Source organism: Dermacentor albipictus, chromosome 1 (genome assembly GCF_038994185.2).
Source record: "Dermacentor albipictus isolate Rhodes 1998 colony chromosome 1, USDA_Dalb.pri_finalv2, whole genome shotgun sequence".
Taxonomy (NCBI): Eukaryota; Metazoa; Arthropoda; class Arachnida; order Ixodida; family Ixodidae; genus Dermacentor; species Dermacentor albipictus.
In genome coordinates this window covers 400,705,808-400,718,174 of record NC_091821.1, presented here as the reverse complement: position 1 = coordinate 400,718,174, position 12,367 = coordinate 400,705,808, and the positions used below count along the sequence as shown (strand labels likewise).

General features: G+C 47.1%; 1 protein-coding gene and 1 long non-coding RNA gene across 5 annotated transcripts in view; one reads left to right on the top strand and one right to left on the bottom strand.

The window, feature by feature from the left end:
* LOC135918768 (uncharacterized) overlaps nucleotides 1–11,056 on the bottom strand; it is a 66,604-nt gene extending 55,548 nt beyond the window's left edge. Inside the window, exon 1 of the long non-coding RNA XR_010569766.1 lies at nucleotides 10,703–11,056. This is a non-coding gene — a long non-coding RNA (uncharacterized lncRNA). The remainder of the gene's footprint in view (nucleotides 1–10,702) is intronic.
* The window catches only part of ATP8B (ATPase phospholipid transporting 8B), a 174,988-nt gene that overhangs the window by 63,551 nt on the left and 99,070 nt on the right, over nucleotides 1–12,367 (top strand). The gene's annotated exons all lie outside the window — the stretch shown is intronic.

The window sequence follows — 12,367 nt, the reverse complement described above, 5'->3', positions numbered from 1 at the left end:
TGATCCATCGCGAGAAGACGGAGAAGTTTCGCGCTGCCTTGACTCATCTGATCGGGTATCACAATGAGGATGACGACTTCTTGAATGCAATTGTGATCGAGGACGAATCTTGGTGCCACTACTACGAGCCTGAAACACGACGGCAAATCTTACAGTGGAAACATTCGAATATACCACGCCCAAAGAACGCAAAGGCCATCATTTCCGCTGGAAAGGCGTTGTTGACTTTTCTTTCGGTCGTCAAGGTAGAATTACCTTACTGATAGAATTTGCTAAATCTTGAGAGGCTATCAATTGTTTCCGGTATTGTGAAAGGCCAGAACGGCAGCGTGTCGCAATCAAGAACGAACAACGCGGGAAATTGACGAATGGGGTCATCTTGTTCCACGACAATGCCTGTCCCCATGTCGCTTATGTGGTTAATACAAAACTGGCAAAGTTCAAGTAGGAAACGCTGCAACATCCACCATACAGCTCAGACCTGTCACCTTGCGACTTCTACATTTTGGGGCAACCGAAAAAATAGCTCAATGGAACCAGATACAGACTTTTTGAAGCAGCAACCCAAGGAGTTTTATAAGACGGGAATCACGCGACTCGTTAGTCAATGAGACAAATGTCTAAATTCTAATGAAGACTACTTTTAAATAAAGTACCCCGTTGTTGGCTCACATTTATTTGACTTGCCCTCGTATATCTTGCAGAACTCCTGCTTTTTATACGCGCTCTCTGTCGCGACTATAACTTCGGTGCCATTACTCACGATACACGACAGGGGACAGCTACTCCTGCGTAATACATTGGAACAAACGACAGCGTCCTTCCGAGCAATAAAAACAGCGCTAAACGACAGGACGAGTGAAGGGACACAGACAACAGCGCCGTTGTCTGTGTCCCTTCACTCGTCCTGTCGTTTAGCGCTGTTTTTATTGCTCGGAATCATGAACCAACCAGCCCAAATGCGTACTCTTTGACAGCGTCCTTGATATTTTTCACTGGCCATTGCATATGTACAAGAATGTAAGCACGGTTCTTGAATGACAAAGTTTCATTAACATATTTGTCCTCAACTTGTTCAGTTCATTGCTTTTAAATTTTTCATATCAGCGGCATGCACTGCTTTCCTGGTTTCGAACTGATATAGTTCTAAAGTTCGTGTGATATTTTCTTTACTTAATAAATAGACAGAAATATGGAAGCATTGATATCAGTTATTTTGGGCCAAATTTTTGGCACATACAAGTATATTCTTTTATGAAAAAATACATATTTTATTATTTTGACAGTGCGTAGCGTTCAAGAATTGGTTTGCAGCATCTTTGGCAATAACAATGCAGTTAGTATTCATGTATTTGATCTCTCGACAAATTGTTTAAGAGGAAGGTTTAGCTCGGGCCCAATTTGACGCGGCCTATTCAAATACTTGTAAAACGCAGAAACGTTTTTCTGAGATAATCCTTCTAATCGCTTTTATTGAAATTGGTTGCATTTGAGAGAGAAAGTTAAATCCTAGTGTCTGTTGGAAACAGAACTTCGATTTAAGGCCTGAATTTTGTTTAAAATATTTTGAAAAATTTGAAAGTTTGAAAAAATAGAAGCATGACGTTTACAAACTAATAGCTGTGCATGAAGAAGAGATATTGTGGTTCTGTAAACGGCATCTATTATAACAGTCAAAGCGGACAAGTTTGCTATGTCAATTTGTATCTTACGTGAATTGGTTACGCTGTGTACAAGGGTTCTGCAAAAGCCGTATTTCCACAATACTAAATTTTATTGAGATTCATGTGTAACATATCTATTTTGTCCGCTGTAGATGTATTATTAGATGCAATTCACAGAATTGTGATATCATTTTTCATTGTTGAGTCACGGAGTTTTAGACTTGATAGTTTCGTTTTCTGAAAAATTTTCGATTTTGGCCAATATTTAATAAATAGTTGACCACCTAAATGAAAAATTCGAAACCAGCAGTCACTAGAATTGAACTTTTTCTTTTAAATGCAGCAAACCTCCTCAAATTTGGTGAAGTGGTTGCAGGGAAAAACGAATTCCCCTTCTACATGTATTTAAATAGGAGCACCCGAGCTAAAGCTTCCTCTTACGGGAGAGGCCGAGCTGCAACGTGCCCCCCCCCCCCCTCCCGAACAAAATTTCCGGCTACGCCACTGGCCCCATATATATATATATATATATATATATATATATATATATATATATATATATATATATATATGTATATATATATATGTATATGTATATATACATATATATATATGGGGCCACTGGCGTAGCCCCCCCCGAACAAAATTTCTGGCTACGCCACTGGGAGGGGGGGGGGGGGCGACACTATATAGCTTTGCGCTTAAGGAGAGTAGAGGAGCCTTTCAGTCTCAGTAAGGGCCAAGCAGCCTTTAATATATGACCGTCGGAAAGAGGACCGTTTTGGCGCTTGTCGCCGCAGCAGCTGCGCCGCGCGGTCTCTTTTATTCGGCGGGCGGGCGAGGTCGCGGCCAGCTGCGTGCGCGCCGCTGCCTTTGAGCGAGAAGTGTCGTGTTGCCGACCTTTCGCAATGCACGTTTTGCTTTCCAAAGCCTTCGCAGCTCGAAGTATGGATTGAGTATCGATGCGTTAGGTGCGCCTGCGTGTGTAAAATGCGGTTTCAGCGCGTGCCTGTGTATATATATATGCTCCGCTATCGAGTAGCCGTGACGTTCGCCCGTTGCTGCGGTCGAACGGCTTTGGACGGAGTTGTGTTGCTGTGCGGACCGCAATAGTTGTCTGCGCAACAAGGCTTTGGCGGGCTTCGTAAAGGATTCTGGGTAGCCAGTGTCAATGCGAAGACGTCCGCGCAAGTGTGGCTTTTTTTTCCTGCCTCCGATATTTTGGGCGTTGAAGCCAGTCAGTCGAGTCGCGCCTTAACTTGCAGCGCGCCTAACACGACTTACGTGCTAGGGAAATGCAGAAACTCGGCACGGCGTCCGTAATCTCCTGAGTTGGCTTCGGTATACTAGTGCAGGTTATCCTCGTCCTCCTCATCTTATTGTTCTTCGATCGAGCGATACAACTTCGGAATCGGGTGGTTTGCGCAATGGATCGCGTGTCTTATTTCGCGTGCAGTGACCGTCGTTTGCCCCATTCTTTCTAATTACTTTTTTTTTCACAATCGGATGGCGTTTCTGTGGTACTTGCGGCGCATGTCGACATATGAGCCTGCTGTGCACCCGTGTCTCCACAAATACGCGCGTACATCTATAAAAGCAGCTTGTCAAAGCTGGCTGCTCTGCAATGAGTGGCTCTGTGGGGTGAAGCCTGCTTTCTGTGATTGCCTTTCTTTCTTTACAGACGACAGCGTGCGTGTGGGTGTATATATACGCACACTTGAATTACAATGTTACCGCGACAGTGGTAAGCGTCGTTGTTGCTGAATGAAGGCGCATCATACGGAGTCGAATTTGTCCTTTCTCGATTTCGACACGGGCGCTCAGCAGATCGTGACGTCAATTATGGGTCCCCGTGCACAAGAAGACAGTGCATCGCGAACACTGAACGCTAACGATGAACCGATGACTTTATTAGTTTACCGTCGTGCTTTCAAATATGGAGCTAGACTGTATTGGTCGAGAACAGTGCACGAGAAAGCGCTGTAGCACTTCAGTTGCTAGGTACGACAGTGAACTCCGCTATTCTACCGTTGCGTCCCTCATTGATGCGGGGTGCCCGCTGCCTAGTTCCTCCTAGTTCCATGCGCATTGCTTCTGCAGTTGAGAAAGTCAGTTGAAGTAATAGCACACTATACGTATCACAACGCCACTCTAGACCGCAGATTCAACCATTGATGGTCCGTCGGCAAACCACGCGATTACGATCGCTTATAGAACCGGTGTTTCGGGTGCGCGGCGCCTGCTATATGCTACTTTTGCCCCGCTTTCATCCCCCCCACCCCGTCCCCCCATATACGTTCTTTTTTTCTCTTATCCTCATTACTGGCTGGCGTCGCCCTGTAACGTACCGCCTCAGTTGTTTTCTTGGCCTCTCTCGCTTCGAATGTTTTGCCATCTACTTAGGCAGAGTAGTCGGGAAAACCCGACCGACCGCTGAAATCGCGCGGGAATTCGCTCGACAAACGCAACACAGCAGCTCGACAAATGCAACACAGCAGCAGCGCGTGTGAAGCACCTGTTGTTCTCTTCCGACGGGAAAGCCACGCGCGACACCGCCCAGCCCCTATTTTACTCGCGACCCCTCCCCTCCCCCTCGGTCCCGCCCCGTAAACTCACGCGCACACAACACACACATACTCATGCGTTCTCCTTCCCTTTGTGTCTGCGCTCGGAAATTTGTGTGTTGGCGATCGAGTCGCGAACGTCCGCGCTATAGTAAAGTCGTATGTGTGTGTCTGCGTGTGTTATAGAATGAGCAGGTGGGCGGGTGGTTGTACACACCCACGCGTATTGGTGCATCGAACATATCGTATAACCCGGGAAAGAAAGAAAAAGAAAGAAATGCTGGAACTTCCAGCCGCATTTACCTGCCCCCACCCTTTTTTTTTTTCCCCCGAATCGCGTCGACGATCTTGTTTACCAGAGCCGAGGTCTGCGTAACGCGTGGAGCGGTTATGAAAGGGCGTGAAAAGAAAAACGCTTTCCTTTGATTATTGGGGTAAAAGAAGGGCGCGCATGGTTGTATTGACGAGGGCGGGATTAGAAAACGAACGGCGCTCTTTGTTTTGCAGATCGCCCTGAGGCCCTTTTGTTTTTTTGTTTTTTTCATGGGCACGTGGCGGTGCCGCCCTTGCGTTTCTAGTTACACGCCTCGGCAAACACTGTCCCTGTGCAAATAACTGCCGGCGATCGGACGGAAACCGGCTTTTATGGTTCGGGAAAAAAAAAAGAAAGCGATCTGGCCTTGTGCGTATGGTCGAATGCGTTTGCTTAGTTGTTGCGTTCCTCTCCTTTTCCTTTTTTTTTTGTCTGCTGTTTGTGAGTGTTGAACTAATCGATTCGCTCGCACTTTTTCATCAGGTTTGTACTATCGAGCGTTCGTTTATACATGTTTGGAGAAACAACGTACAAGCACTCAAGTAGGGGTCGTAGCTTTGGTGGCCGAAAATTTTAGACGTTGTTAAAGGAACATTGAAAAAAGAAACAGTGTGCCAGTTGGGCCTGTGGATTACTCGCGAAACCGCATTCATTAATTTCTTTGGCAAACAAATGTGAAATTGTAAGTGGAGAAGGGGAAAGCCACACTTGCGTATTTGATATACAGTTCGGTTAAGCGTTTTGAAAAAAAAAATTAGAGAGAATGAGTGCGCAATTAGGAAACGACATATAGTTATTTAACAAAAGAATTAATTCTAACGTTTTACGTGCCAATACTATACGATCTGAGTGTGAGGCATGCCGTAGTGAGGGAAGGGGCGAAGGGGGATCCTGAATTAATTTTGATAACCCGGGGTTCTTTAAGGGCCCTCCACCAGGTCTTACGATATTGAGCTGACAAGCGCAGAGCCTACAGTGAGCGATAACCATCGTGTCTGCGAAGTATTACATCGCTACGCGCCGCGAAAAGACCTGACATTTCAAACCGAACGCCGTTTTCCCTTCTCGCGGCCGCCGCACTCCAAGCCAGAAGATGACGTACACGTGCTAGTGCGCCTACGTACACGTGTTCGAACTGTGACGTCGCTCGTGGTGACACGTGACTACGAAAATTATTCTAGGCAACATCTATTATTTTATTATTTGTGTAATATGTTGCTTGAATAGATGAATTTCAGCTTAGAAAAACAATAAAAACAATTGTCTGCATGTTTTTCTTTTACTTTGCGGCGCAGCAAGAGAGATGTACTTCCGTTTCGTCTGCTTGTTCCTACGTCGTACAGTCGCGCGCGCAGACACCGCAACTATGCCATTTTCTCCCGTGTTCCAGCGCGGGATCATGCTCTGTGATCCGCTTGTGTCTGCCTCAGTATTCGTGTAGCACTGAAATATACCGCCAGTCAGGTGTCCTCGTGCACAGCGCGCAAAATCCTGCGCTTCGTGCAACGAGACAATCACAACAGCTCGCGCGCGACGCCGTCAGCGGAAGTGCGCCGCGCCGCAAGAAAGCAAGGAGTAAAAAAAAAAATGGAGGGCCCCGTGACGCATGCGTCACGCGATCTTCGAGGTCCGGTATGGGAGAACGCAGGGAAGAAATGTCGCTTGCGGAGGCTAGGCGGGACATGTGGAGAGAGCGTCTATGTTTGCGGTGAAGCTCGCCTCCTGAAATCATGGGTTCGCGGCACTGAAATATTTCTATCTCGGCTATTAATGAGCCGATTTGAAAAATTTTTGCGGCAGAACGCTTCCTAGAGGCGTTCCTATTCCATCCGGCGCCTCGTGTCCACTTCCACCGACGAAATACCGTTTCAGGGGCCCAAGGGAATCGCGAAGTAAATTTGGCGGACCGCCGGCATTGAAGCGCTAGGCCAGTGCCGTACACAGCAATGAGATAACACAAGCTGCCCGTGGGAGGGACCGGTGGTGACCTCGCAGACGTGACGAAAGTTGGTGGGGGCGGCGACATCGACGACATAGACGCTCTTTATCCAGCCAGTTTCGCTTTCAAGGAGCTTGCCACGGATAACTAATTGTTCGCGTAGCTCCCACATGAAATGTGTTACTCAATATGTTATCGTTGGAATAGGACCATTCAGTACCCCTGCAGGTCGATCGTAACAACGGCGACACTGCGGAAATACGTGACGTTCTTTGTAATCGGTTCTCTTCGTTTCTATATATATCTGTGTCGAGGACGGGCTTCAAAGTGCTCATTTGCTGTGGCCACCTATAGTTGATAATTAGAAAGGTAATTACCGTAACTTCGCTAATTACGCACGTAACTGCGGAAGTTTCTCTGTATCTAGAAGCTCCCAATCCGTACACTCGAATGGTAAACATAATGTTACCGTGATTTATACTTTTCTAAATTCAAAATATGGTGCAGCTAAAGAAACACCATATATATATATATATATATATATATATATATATATATATATATATATATATATATATATATATATATATATATAAACGAGAAGAAAGGGGGTTAACCGAGGGACCCGATAATTATTAGTCATATAATGAGAAGCCAACAAACACTGACACCAAGTACAACATAGGGGAAATTGCATGTGCCTAATAAATGAAATAAAGTAATGATAAATTAATGGAAATTAAAGTGGATGAAAAAACAACTTGCCGCAGGTGGGAACCGAACCCACAACCTTCGCATGTCGCGTGCGATGCTCTACCAATTCTCTACCAACTTCTCGTTTATACTTAACGAGGGTCTCGAATCCAGTCTCGAATCCGGTTAAGTATAAACTTCTCGTTTATACTTAACGAGGGTCTCGAATCCGGCAACATTGATGCCTTCAGTTAGCATATGTGGGTTTATTGACCAGTTGCCTTCACCCGAAAAGATCACGTTCTCGTGACGCCTGCGGCAAAAAAGACGTTCCACGTCCGCCGCCAAGGTCTGTGAGTGGGGGCGCTGGCTAACACTCCCAGGGTTCTACTAGTACACATAAATACCCAAGAAAGTGGATGGGGAAACGCCGCCGCGGTAGCTCAATTGGTAGAGCATCGCACGCGACATGCGAAGGTTGTGGGTTCGGTTCCCACCTGCGGCAAGTTGTTTTTTCATCCACTTTAATTTCCATTAATTTATCATTACTTTATTTCATTTATTAGGCACATGCAATTTCCCCTATATTGTACTTGGTGTCAGTGTTTGTTGGCTTCTCATTATATGACTATATATATATATATATATATATATATATATATATATATATATATATATATATTATAGGGGTATTACGCAGGCTCGCGCGTGCGCACCTGACCCTTCTCTGGATCGCACAGCGCCGGCGGAGCGGCAGTCGCTCCCTAGCACTTTCGCAGCAGCCCTAGCAGTCAGAGCTGTGACCCCTAACCCGCGGTTCGCAGTGAGTTGCGACCACGGCGGGTTCAGGCCAGTGGGGACAGGGTGAGTCTCAGACCAGCCCATTGCGGGTTTTTCATACGCGGATAGACAATCGCAAAAGCATAGCATATAGGAATCCAGTTATGATACCATACCTGCCACGGTGCAACAAGTATGTCACAAAGCTGGCTATATATGACTTCTACAGCAGTTACGTTGATTTTATTCCGCTAAAACAGGTTTGCTCACGACGAGTACTTCATGGTAAAATATCGAATTTTTGCATTTCCTCACAGAAACGCTCGGCAGTAGCACGGTGACTTAACTAATACTGGAGCTTAGATTCTACACGCCTCACTTGCTTCTTTAACTGCTTGTCAACATTAGGCGGTTCTTCACGTGTTTATTTTTTTAAGCGGCGGAAATTTGAAGTAAAGTTAATGAAGGCTTACAGCTATTTACAGAGTACAAATAGGAATGTACCAATATATATTCCCTTTTCCGTGCTACACGTTCAACTCACCTCTTTAGAGCGCGTTTCTTAATGATTAATAATGCATATTATGTTCCTCTTTTTTTGTCTATGTTACCAAGTGTATATCATTTATTTATTTCAATGCCGCAGTGTGTTTTGCATTGTTATCGTGGAAATATTTCACTGTGCTTTCATATATTGTATAACTGCAATGTTTTATGGCCACTATATAGATGTAATTTATATGGCGCTTGATGTGTTACCCCATGCAGCCATATTGTACCTAAGAGTGTGAGATTACCTCAAGCCGCGTCTGTGCGGCTTTTTTCCCTCATCCACCTCTATTTACCACTCCTCTGTACATGTGTGTGTGTAAATGGAAATTAATAAATCAAATCAAATCAAACTCACTTGAGAAATTTACTGGTGCTTGTTGCTTGAGGAATATACATGACGAATCTGTTTGGCAAACTGACACAGGCTGCTCGGCCCCATTTTTTTAGTGAAGTATGCCTGCTGGACCACATAGCTGCAGCCAGAAAGCAGTCGAAGCGTCAATGACTAGTAGTATGCGACATATTGAAGATATCGAAATTCCCCCTGTGGAGGGTCAGAAATCAAGTGAAAGTATATGCAAGGCTTGTGGTGCTTTCTTTATGAATGTTTGCGATTGGATTGGAGCAAACTTAAATTAGCCTGCAAGGTTCTCTTTTAAGTACCGACGAAGCGAATAGTTATCCGTTTGTATAATTAAATAACGCTGGATCGAGACATGGTGAGACAAAAGGTGCTTGAATTTTCCTTTTGTAGGCAATCTAAGCTGCGTAGTAGTAGCTCGAGAATACTTTAGCCATTCCAGTTGGCACTGTAAAAAAATGCTTTATGGTTTTAATTCGAAGTTGAAGTGAACTGATGGGTTTCGCGAACATAGCGTGCCTCGCCATACGGACAGTCGATTGCTACCGTTACGTGATCAGGGGTGTGCCATATTGTCGATAAAGGCTACTGAGGGCTACTATGATACATTTCATCACTTTCAATTGAGTGGCTGTCGATCTAAACAACGAAACTTTTCTCTCAGGTGATTGCTACTATGGTGTTTGTGAATTAACTATGTAATTACTCTACATGACACGCCGTCGTGTTAGCAGCCATGAGCAATTCGTTTTTTGGAGGCCTGTTTCAGAGGGGGATGAAAGTAGCAGCAAACATTTTCATAAGAAATGCGCGCCTAACTATTTTTTTACGCATTAATGAATGGCCATATTTGAATAGAACAACACACCAGAGTAATAGGAATCATGATGACAGCTTCGCTGGGCAGTGTCTTTCTAACATCGGATAACATGTTGACGCCAATTACCAAATTTTTCTTCCACGTAAAATGCAATACCTCTCATAGCTAAATGCTAAAGGAATGTTAAGTGTTTAGCGAAGCATCATACACAACTTCGCGCGTTGAATTTGCAGATATTCTTTTTTTGTCAAAATTTACCGATAGACACGGCGCATATATGCATTGCAAGACCTAGTAGACCCCTTTAACGCTACTTAGCTTGCGATATCCAAGCCGCAAAGTTTCTTGACTCACACGCTTTTGAAGAAGAAACTGTGGTTAAGGTGTGGCAGCTGAAAGAAGCCGACTTATTCTTCAATACGTACGGCTCGAGCCACCTATACCCCAAGCATACACGAAGGGAACGAGCGCGCGCGGCAGCCGAGCGAGCCGGAGCGAGCGGCGTCCTGGCCGTGACGTCACTCGCGAGAGGGCGCCATTCCTCTTTCTCGGGGCTAATACTATATACGCATGCGAAGCATCACCGCCCGGTAGCACGCCAAGTACCTGCACGCACTCTCGGCCCTATCTCCCGAACTTGCTAGCGAGTTCAGCGACGTTATCGCAGCTCTCCATCCAGTACGACACCGTACGACCATATCAAGGTATCCGGGATATACTATACCCATCTGGGTTAGCATATCTACGAGGCACGTATAGGCCTTACTACGAGGCAACGCAGGAAAGCCACCTTACCTGCTTTGAAGACGGGTTTTTAGCGTCAACCGTGACGCGCCCGTGTAGGACCGTTATTTTGAACAATGCGAATTTCACGCCTTAGCTGCTGCTACTTCGGGCATGTCGTGCTCAGGAACGTCAGTGTCTTCGTGTCTCTTCCTTTCTACAGCCCGGAGCGAAACGCCGCTTATCGCGACGGTGGAAAGGCGCAGAAGCGGCAGGCAGGCCGCGGAACTTGCCTGATAAATGTAGAGGGCGTTGCCGGCCCAAGTTTGTCCGAGCTTTTTTTCGGGGGTCTCTCTGTCGAGACCGACAGTGACTCCACGTCGGCTGCGGGTCTCACCGCCCCAGGCACGCGTTCGTTCGTGCGCCGCTTCCTTACTTCCGGTCCGGAGACGCGTTCGCCGGCGGAAGTCTTCCTGCGCCGTCTCGGCGGTGGGGGGTGGCCGGCCCACATCGCCAGGCTGGCAGGGCCGACGAACCACGCGATGGAGCGCTTCGCATACTGCGATACAGGGCGTCGCGGTATTGCCGTGACGTGCAGAGCGTGCGCGCACATATATAGAACTGTCACGATGTCGCGTGACTAACCAGGTTGCACGCGTTCGAGGCGTCTGCAATTTCGTTTCTTTTCTTTATTCCTTGGTGCCCATGCGACGGTGCCTGACGGCAGGTTATTCGCCCAGTGTCATATTTATGATACGCCTAGCCGAAGACGAGCAGAATGTGTCCTTCGAGTCTCTCGGAAAATTCGGTGCTTTGCCTCTACGCATTGCTGTTATGTGGTGAAGCTTGTAACTGTTTCACGGGTGCGACTACAGAGAGTAAATAAAAAAAAAGTGTTAAAGCATATGTCTTGGGCGTTCCTAGGCACAGGAACGATAAGACGGCCGTTGATATATTCTTCGGTCACCCGCCCCTACAGAACAGCTTCAGTTAAGGTAGTTAGTTAGGGTACACAGTTAATGGGGAAATCGGGAAACGTTAAACGGAGCACATCACACAGCACAATAACCGATTCGGTTTAAAGCGCGAGATATACCGAGCAGTGGCGTAGCTAGGTCGTCTGGCACCCAGGTCCCATAGGTCTTCTATCACCCCCCCCCCCCCCACTAGGCTGTAGTCGAGGAAGGCGAGGATATCAACAAGTTCCGGGTGTCTTCAGACGTATATGACACCCCCCCCCCCTCCCCCCACTGGCCCCTTGCACCCGGGGTTCACGGCCCCCCGGTCCCCCCTGTTGCTACGCCACTGATACCGAGGGTCCCTTTGAGCCCCGACACGCACGCTTGTCCCTTTCTCTGCGCTCCCAGCTTTCGCGTCGCTTCGGCAATGTGGCCCCGGCATCGCGTGCCAGCCATCGACGAAAGGTTAACGAAGTTTCGGGTGGCCGCGATTCGAGCTTAATGGATCGCTTCGGCAGCTTCCTCGCAACGGAAAGTGTACAGAGCCGCCGTTTCATTCACCGCCACCGTGTGCGCCGGAAAAAGAACGCGTTCCATTTCACATTGCCGCGCGGCTCGGCGAGAGCGGCTCCTAAAATAGCGTGCCGGTTCGGGAAACCGTCTCTCTCTCTCTCTCTCTCTCTCTCTCTCTCTCATCGCCACGCACTTTCGTGCAAGCGACGGACCGCCATGGTAATTGTTCTCTAACACGCCGTTGCGCTAAAATGCGCCGCTTGCGGACGCCGCGAAACAAAAGGAGAGATAGAGAGAGAGACAAGTGGAGAGAGAGAGAGAGAGAGAGACAAAAGGAGAGAGCTCGCAACCATGCTCGCCCAGGGACAGGCTACTGTTGCAACGTCGACGACGCACTCAGTTTCGTCCGCCCACCGAGGGAGCGCTTGCTTCTCTTCATTCTCGGTATACGAGGTCTCGGACGGGTCATGCCCCCGTTTCACGCGC